Below are 10,054 nucleotides of genomic sequence, written 5' to 3'. Positions count from 1 at the left end.
CAGCACTATAACTCCGAGCGTGGTAAACAAAATCGGATATTTCAGGCAGTAAATGCTCCCGTTAACAAAAAAAAAAAAACAGATTTTGTTCAAATCTACACACCTATGGCTACTGAAAAATGTCAGGTTAATTTAGCAAATGTTATTTTGAAGTGTTAAAAACATCGTTGTTTTAGAATTTCTGAACAAAAGTGGTGATAATTGGGGGTGTTACGATAGTTCAAAACAGTTCAAAGTTTCAGCCAACAGTTGTGACTGTTTGCCATAGAAGGCCAATTCCCTCGTCAGGCCAGCTATCGCTAGGAAAGGCGGCTGACAATTTGACTGAAGTTTATTATTACTTAGCTGCTAACACTACCACCGCCACTGCACACAACCGCGAACCTAGATATATTTCCGAGGTCTAGCTAAACGTAGCAGCTACAGTAGGCCTACGAGTTTGTTGCTTATCGATGACAGGTAGGCCTAACGCCAGCTTGCTTGCTTACTTGTCTAGCCGAGTCGTAAAAAAAAAAATCACATACTCCATTCGAATAAAAAACACAGATGAATTGTAACTTACATTGGGTGTGGTAGGAAAACGTCCATTTCGTCGTAGTTTGTTGGACGAAGCAGACACCAAGAACAGAAACTTTTTGATGAGAATTGAGCAGTGTGAAAGCAGTGTGGTGGTTCAAAAGCGACTAATTACAGGATGTGTAGGACTAGTTTAGGGAGCGCCAGATTGTATGCAGGTCGACCCGCACCCGATTATATTACGACCGTTCTAAATGAGCCCCCTTTGTGATGTCATAAGAGAAAAATAAGTTTTCAAACATTTTTAATCCCCTATTTCTCAAAAAGTGTAAACTTTAAAAAAATCTGAAATGATAACTCTCTTGTCCAATTCCAGACCTACACAACTGTTATTTCAACAAGTCTGTACGTTAAGCGGTTAGAGCCGCATTAATTTTTGAAAAGGTTTAATAAGAAGAAGCCAGGAGATTTCAAGATAGTGGATTCCATCCACTATAATGATACACTCAACTCACGTTGCAGTACAATGCACAAAGTTTGCAATTCGATTTTCTTGTGATTGTTTTAACAGAATAACCTGACAAATATTCTAACGTCTGATGAACAAGTGAAATCAAAAGCAGATTATATACCCTATTCTGTTTAAAACGTACATTATGTACGTTACAAAAAGTGCAGTGGATTAGGATTGCAAACTCTGTTTTAAACTGGTTTGTTTTGCCCACTGCTTCACACCTCATGACCTGGAACATGTTTGTGGTTTCATAGCTCTGAGTTGCAGCATCTTTTGGATATGGGACAAGTACCCTGCCAATACAGCGTGTCAGAGTATGCATGCTCTGAGGTGAGGTGCTTTTTTAACTCATTCATGTCTTATCTCTTTGTATGTGTCCTCTTTGAATTTGTCCAGCGCTTCTAGTGAAAATAAAAGTTTACATTAAAAGTTAACCTACAAATTTTACATAAAAAGATCTTGAACTCTAAGCGTTGGGTAATTGGTTCTTCACGTACAGCTGTCAGGACTCACTGCAGAGCACCTGGCCCAGCTCCTGGTCTGCCAGCTGTCCAGCAACAGGACTTACTCCAAGGGGACCTGGAAGCTGCTCCTCACCAAGACCTCTGCAGTTCTGGACAAAGCTCTCATCATGTTCTCACACATGGCCTCCAATATGGTAATGGGGATCTTTTGTGACACGTTTGTTAGAGAGATACTTTTTACATCTCTGTGACCAGAGTGCGAATTACCCCACCATAATTGGGGGGTACTGATCCTTCACTTCTTCTGACCATAATGGTCCATTATCATATCAATCCCCACCGTGATCGCCAAGTGCAACATGTGTTGTGCAACACACATACAAGGTCTAAACATGCAACAAACTGATAATCAGTAGGCTACAGAATATCTCATCGTTTTTATACTGTATATCCAAAAGAGAACTGTTTTGATCAACTCTGCCCTCTGCCCTCATCTTGTCGTCTCCCTGCGGCCTGCTCACAGCATCGATTTTACCTCACCACAATGTAAAAGTTTATTTAAATAGAGAATTACCTTGCTAACTAACCTTGGATAACTAACCAAGGTACACTTTACTAGTCTCAGTGGTAAGTAAGTAGCAGGTAAGTAGCCAGTAATTCAATGTATGAAGAGGTGACATGAGCTATGAAAGAACAAACACGTTTATAAATGAAGGTTGTAAAATAAAACATTTTCAACAAGCTAGACGTCAGTTAGCAACTTACATTTACCCATGCATGTCAGCAGCAAACCGAATTTAGCCTACTGGAGGAATTTACCTAGCGTTTTGTCATTCAATGTTGACACTTGCTCAGTTGCTTCTAGCGCCACGGTGGTTAAAAATGGTACGGTCCACAATAGGGGTTTCTGAAATCGCTTTACATAACAATGTTTCTACAGTGAAAACAGGAGTTGACTTGTATTGTAACTGTAATGATATTTTTCACAATATTAGAAAAATTATCTGACCCCCCCAAAACTGATATTTCTGTCTCTTTGGGGGGTACTGGGTCTTCATTGGGGGGTATAGTACCCCCCAGTACCCCCTGTAATTCGAACTATGTCTGTGACGTAAAGTGACAGTGATATTTTAGCAGATAATGGGTGTGGGTTTCGAACCTAGACCAATCCACTGTCAGGGGGCACCATGGCTGCCTTGCTTTGCCTGTGCAGTTTTTGGAATTTGGTATTTGGAATTTCTTTTTAAACATTCTTTTATTTTTGTTCCTGCTCCTGACAGTCTCTGAGGATCATGGGTCCATCTGTGACTCATGTCCTGGATATTCTTGGGGAGCTCCGTCTGGAGTCGCTCAGTGACATGCAGTGGCAAGACATCGATTTCATCTCCTCACTGTTTGGTGACAGTCTGCGGCCATTTTTACCCTTCGCCTCTGGAGACCTTCTGCAATGTGTCAGCAGCAAGAACCTCACCTGTGAAACTTACCAGTACATGTATGTATGATGTAAACTATTGATACACATTGTGTTCAAAATTGTACTGTAAGAAATCAGACACTGTCATGAAATACAATATAGTACAATACATTATGATGTAGGTATTTAAGACTTCTTCTGTGTATATCTTAAAATGAAATGAAATACTATGCTGTTGTATATGTATATCACATATGTACAAATGTGTAATTATTATGTTATTATATGACTATTTAAATGTTTTGTGACTACTTCTCCAGTGTGGGTGAGCTGAGTCATCATTTTGATGACATGACAGAGGAGCAGGCCGAGGATGTCCTCCGGTCCTTCATCCTGCCCTTCCTGTCCAGAAACACATCAGGTCAGAATTAAGACATGGGTCCAAAAAAGATCACTACTTTGTCATATATGTTCTGTTACACTACACTGGCAATATATTCCCACCTATAAACCAAGGAATTTTTTCAGCTATGAGCTACACACAGGGGTGGGAATACATTTCTTTTCTTCATTCTCTGATCTGATCGACTTTGTTTCTGAGTGTACATTTAGTCTCACATGAAACAGTTTCTCTATCTTCGCTATGAGTGACTTAGGCTTTATATCCCTGTGAGTATTTTAAAAGCAAAAGTGTCATGATGCTAGTGGCATAACAACTTTTGCATCAGAATTTTTTTAAGTACTTAATGTTTTATAATAAGCTGTGGTTAATATACATACAATACATTATTATAATAAATTCAATACAATATATTGCTACTTCTTTTTGCATTAATCACTGTTCTGCATTTTATGCACAATGTGTCTTACATGTGGGAAATTACTGTATTCAGATTGTAAGTGTACTTACAAATTATTCTCACTGGTTCTATTTGTAGTCTATTGTACAGTCTTAAAACTAATAACTAGTTTGTGTAGTTTCTAACCCATTCGTTTTAAGAGTGTAAGTATAATCAAATTGGTACATTTGCACATTTGCAGACTCTGGATGCTTCTCCAACAACAGCATGGAATGGCTTACAGATAACTACGGACAATTCTCTGTCCTTGTTCCTCTCGAAAGTCTATTTGATCGCAACCAGGACTTTAATCCAGTATGTGACAAATTATTTTACCAATCAATGACTAATCAGTCAATCACATCATTTGTAGTGTCTTGTGTCCTTTGCTAAATCTTTCTCCCTGCCCCTCCCCCTCCCTACCTCTCTCTTTCTTTCTCTCTCTCACTCCCTCTCCATCTATCTCTCTTTCTCTCTCTCTCTCTTTCTCTCCTTTCCTCCCCTCTCTTTCTCTCTCTCTCTCTCTCTCTCTCTCTGTCTCTCTTTCTGCAGCTGGAGGTGTTGGATCTTCTCAGTCCAAAGCAGATGTCTGAGTTGATGGTTCTGCCTCTCCCTCATGCCCAAGGGAAAGATGAGGTCGTCAGCAGAGTGCTGGATCACCTGCTGGAATCCCCTGTGGAGAGGAATCTTCCAGAAGTTCTTGGTCTCACCATCATCCTTGCCACACAGGTAAAAAGGAGATTCATTACAAAAGCTAGGAATTCATATTAGAAACTATTAGGTATTGCCAAACAGTTACTCATACTCGGTCCAGTCCCCTTCAAAGACTCTTGCTTAACACACTTCTCTTACTTCTAACTTTCCTAGGATGAAGCACCTTGTGAGTTCTACCAGGCAATGTAAGTCCAATCAACATTCCCTGATGTACCTTAAGGCCGAGGCTGACCAGGCTTACAGATAGATTTTATTGATAAAAACAGTCTGTACTTTTGAGTTTTATTCCATGTGATTTGGTATCTGCATTGTCTTACCATACAATTAGGTATCTATGTTTAATACCTCAAATAATTGCAATTGTCCCAATTCTCTTGTCATCCTGTGATGTGGTATTCCTCACACACTTTTTGTTTTTATCAAAAATTTGCAAGTAGTCTTTTCCTCATGTTGGCTCCCATTATTTTGTCATACTGTGATGTGGTATTTCTATTTTTTTGTCTATGTTTATGAATTTATCATTTTTGTTTGTTTGTTTGTTTGTTTGTTTTTGTTCTTCCTATCCTTCGATGTGCGATGCTGTGTAGAATCCCAAGGCTGAGTGAGTCTGTGACATCAGTACCAGCAGTTCTGGAGCTCATCATCAGAGGAGCTGTGGAAGAGCTGCTCCAGCTCAGTCCACTAGGTGAGTAGCGCACACACACAAACACACACACACACACACACACACACACACACACACACACACACACACAGGTAGACATTTTCCAAAGTTTCATGTTCACATCCTCATGAACTCTTTTCTTTCTCGAGCAGATTGTGCTGTTCCTCTGCCTGCTCAGGTGAGATACTATTCTTTTAAGAGCAAGTCTGACTCTAAACAACATTTATATACAGATATTTTGATGTCAATTTTAACAGTAAAAATAATTGTGTTTACAAAATGTTTACATTTGACTTTTGTTTCGCTTCATATTTAGTGTCCTACAACACCAGTTAATGGTAAGTTTCAGTATTGCCACGTTTTGTCCACTACCATTTTGAGAAAAGGCTGTTAATTTGGATACTTAATTTGGATACTTAAAGGAAAATTACTGTTTTTAGCACTTTAAGGCCCTTTTCTGGTTTGTTTTGGATGAACTAGAGTGGTGGACACCGAAATTTTGACGATTGGTCCTGTGTCGACCTTTCTGACTCTTTTTGAATCGCCTTTTCACTTCTCAGGGTGGCTGGCAACGGGCATACTGTAGTAGGCTACTCAAACATGTCCTAAAACAACCCTTAACGTTCGTTTTCAAAACTGTGCAGTTCACCGAGTGGTTAGTGGAGTTCGTTGACTTTTAAAAGCAAATATATAGGTGCAATGTATGATTCGTATTTGAACCTGAAGCATAGACGGTGGCGCAGTAGTAATATCAACGTGCAATGAGCCTTCCAACAGAAATCAATGGGATTTTACAAAATGCCAAATAAAAGACGACAGAAAATGTATTTCGCTACGCTACTTGTTTTGGAACATCAACGAACACCACTATCCACTCGGTGAGTTGCACAGTTTTGAAAACGAACGTTAAGGGTTGTTTTAGGACATGTTTGAGTAGCCTACTACAGAATGCCCATTGCCAGCCACCCTGAGAGGTGAAAAGGCGATTCAAAAAGAGTCAGAAAGGTCGACACAGGACCAATCGTCAAAATTTCGGTGTCCACCACTCTAGTTCATCCAAAACAAACCAAAAAAGGGCCTTAAAGTGCTAAAAACCGGAATTTTCCTTTAATTTGGATACTCAATTTGGATACTTCTTTTTTTTGTATAGAAACCAGAATTTGTGAAGGTGTTAACAGGTAAGTTAAATTCATGTCATATGTAAAATAATAAGAAAAGTTTAACAGATGGAATAGAAACCTATAAAGGAGTGGAAACCAGCTGATCATATTTTGTCGTGTCAACAGCACTGTCCTGCAGTCTCAACTGGCAGCTGGCCTGGTCCCCTGTAATGTCAGTCTGGAGCAGTATGCCTGTTCAGAGGTGAGACGGGATAAAGGTGTCCTGGGTAACTTTGATGTAAACAAGCATCTCTTTGGTCACATTCATAGAATGATGCACCATGGACATGAATTAAAATAATCAAGTAAAAAAACACTTCGCCAAATGATTTGCAAAGAATACTATGACACATGCAAGAGATAATACTCAATGAAGACAAAACTCAACATGCAAGACACAAGTACAGTACATAATAAATATTACATGATACATAAGGAGAATAAAAATACTCCAAAAGTGTAACGATTTTAAACTCTGTGTTGCTTATGTGTCTGTACAGCTGTCAGGATTCACTGCACAGCACCTGGCCCACCTCCTGGTCTGCAAGCTGTCCAGCAACATGACTTACTCCAGGGAGACCTGGAAACTGCTCCTCACCAAGTCCTCTGCAGTTCTGGATGATGCTCTCATCATGTTCTCCAACATGGTAATGCATGGGGGTCTTTTGTGACAAATTTGAGTTACTTTTGTCATTTTCCAAAGTATTAGGGTTCTTCTGTTCTTCTATTCTTTCATTTTCTCAACATTCTTTTTGTTTTTGTTCCTGCTCCTGACAGTCTCTGAGGATCATGGGTCCATCTGTGACTCATGTCCTGGATATTCTTGGGGAGCTCCGTCTGGAGTCGCTCAGTGACATGCAGTGGCAAGACATCGACTTCATCTCCTCACTGTTTGGTGACAGTCTGCGGCCATTCTTGCCCTTCGCCTCCGGACAACTTCTGCACTGTGTCAGCAGGAAGAATCTCACCTGCGAAACCTACCAGCACATGTATGCATGATATTACTGTATAAAATTACAGTATATAATATATAATCTAACAATTGACATGTTACTGTACATTTCTCACATTCAAGTGTTTCCCTACTAGCTGTTATGTCTTGAAGTCTTCATTTCTTCATGTGTTTCTCTTCTTTAGAGTGGGAGAGTTCGATCAGCAGTTTGACCACATCCCTGAGCCACAAAGAGAAGCTGTCCTCGACTTCTTCATCAAACCGTTCCTGGCCAGAAACACCTCAGGTATCAGCGCACAGCTAGACTATACCTCCCTCCCCTTTTTCAAGATGTCTGCTTCCCATTAGCCACAGGGCCCCTGGGCGTGGTAGACCTGTTCAGTAATCCATCCCTGGGTAAGGGCCATTAGATGAGGTTGAAGTAAAGTCCAACCTTCACTGTAAAGTGCTTTGGGTGACTACATAAAGTGCTATATAAATGTAATTTGATGTTGTTATGGCTTGCAAGCTAATCAGTACAAGGCTAATCAGTGAAAAACAGCAGCTGGAGCAACAGCCAGAGTAAGATGACTATAGTACAGTATGCACCTCTTGTCTGTTTGGTCATTTCTGGATGTGGGAACAAAAAGGATGTGCACTGCTTCCAACAAGATAGAATGCTAGTGGCAGGTGATGGCTTATTAGCCTCAGAGCTTCCCATAGTGGGTACGCTTTCCGGATGTTCGCTTACCCACATGCTTCCAGCAAGATGGAAGTTGTGCTATTCCGTTTTTGACTGTCTCTAAGAAGAGACCCTCTGCAATTCGCCTGTGTTTCAGACTCAGCGTGCCGCACCAACGACAGTGTGGCGTGGCTTCTCAACAACTTTGGGCGGTTCTCCGTCCTTGTTCCTATCAGGGACCTCCTCACCCTCAACGACCTCTTTGATCCAGTAGGTCACCTAGAGATGACATTTTAAGAGCTCTGTTTGTTGAAGAGTAATGTTGCAAACATTCATGTGTTTCAGATGATATGAAAAAGGATTTTATATAAAACTAATGTGAAAAGGGATTTTATGACACATTTTTTTCCAATTCATTTTTATGTATGTTTTTATGTATTAAGCATGTTTTTGTTTTCAGTTATGAGCATAGCTGTGACATAGCTATTGAGCACATATGTCTCTCTCTCTGTCTAATTCTCTCTCTCCTTCTCTCTCTCTCTCTCTGTCTAATTCTCTCTCTCTCCTTCTCTCTGTCTCTCTCTCTCTCTCTCTGTCTAATTCTCTCTCTCCTCTCTCTCTCTCTCTCTGTCTAATTCTCTCTCTCCTTCTCTCTCTCTCTCCTTCTCTCTCTATTCTCTCTCTCCTCTCTCTCTCTCTCTCTCTCTCTCTCTCTCTAATTCTCTCTCTCTCTCTCTCTCCCAGGTGGCAGCCCTGGCCTATCTCTCCCCCAGACAGATGGCTGAGCTGGTCGTTCTCCCTGACCTCCCTCGTGTAGACATGGCCATCCACACGGTGTTCGACACTCTCACTAAACCTCCCAGGGTCACCCAGCTTCCAGAGTTCCTTGGACACCTCACCATGCTCTCGAGAGAGGTAGGCTTCACGATTTAAATCTGCATTCTTATACTTTATGTTTAGTTATTCTCTATGACACATGACTCATGTAAAGTTCATTGTTCAGTTACAACTTTTTTTGTCATTTGTCTGTCTATGCCGGGAACACCAACTTTAAGGGCAAATATGTCTTCAGCTTTCTCATCTGATTATCTCTAACCTGAGATGGTGTTTCTCTCATTGCATCTCATCTGAAGTGTTGCTCCATGTATTAATATACAGAGAAGATATGGTTGTTAAAGGATACATATTCATATGTGTTGGTAAAATAACTGTTCAAATTTACATGAAGAAAGATAAAAAATTAAATAAAATTGAGGATTGACTTTAATTCAATATTTTTGTTTCTAACCAAGGTCATGATCCCATGTGACTCCTATAAGACCATGTGAGTATAGACCAGTGTCTTTCTGTGAACTTAAATAAACATTTGGCAGAGACATTTTAGTCCTGTTGCATGCTTTTTTCCCCCAACATACTCATACATAAAATATATATATTCAGCATATTCTACATAGTATCTCTAAACAGATCCAGATATTGCATGTTTGCCTTAACGTTGCTGTCTTTATCACATTATGTCTCAGCTTTGAGAGGCTGTACTTGGCCTTATCATCTGTTCCTGGTGATTTTGAGCCTGTGGTCTGGGCCACCATACGCAATCTGATGCAGACCGCGCCACCAGGTTAGTCTCCTTTAAAACCTACTAAACAGGAATCCCAAAGATGAATACATTATGTAAGGAAATGTGTGAAGAAATGGTAACATTTCATCCTATAATTGTAATTGTGTAAGAAAGTAGATATGACTATGATGCTGCTGTGATTATAGTGATTTTTCAAATGCATGATTATGTTGATAAATGTATGGTATGTGTTGACAAAGACATTTGTTTTTGTTTTGTTATTTACAGTATGCATGCCTGAAACTAAGGTATATTTGCAAGTATATGTATATACATATAGACATGAGTGTGTGTGTGTGTGTGTGTGTGTGTGTGTGTGTGTGTGTGTGTGTGTGTGTGTGTGTGTGTGTGTGTGTGTGTGTGTGTGTGTGTGTGTGTGTGTGTACAGTATATATCCAGTTTATTCTGATCTAAATGTGTCTTCTTTTGTTTGACCTGTGTTTTTTTTTTCCATAACACCTTACAGTGTCCAGTGACAATGGTCAATGGTAAGTTTTGTGTTTAGAAATAGCCCTCATCTTACATAACAAGCCAC

This window comes from Alosa alosa, chromosome 7, assembly GCF_017589495.1.
Source record: "Alosa alosa isolate M-15738 ecotype Scorff River chromosome 7, AALO_Geno_1.1, whole genome shotgun sequence".
NCBI classification, from domain to species: Eukaryota; Metazoa; Chordata; class Actinopteri; order Clupeiformes; family Clupeidae; genus Alosa; species Alosa alosa.
Note: the sequence above shows the minus strand (reverse complement) of the source record.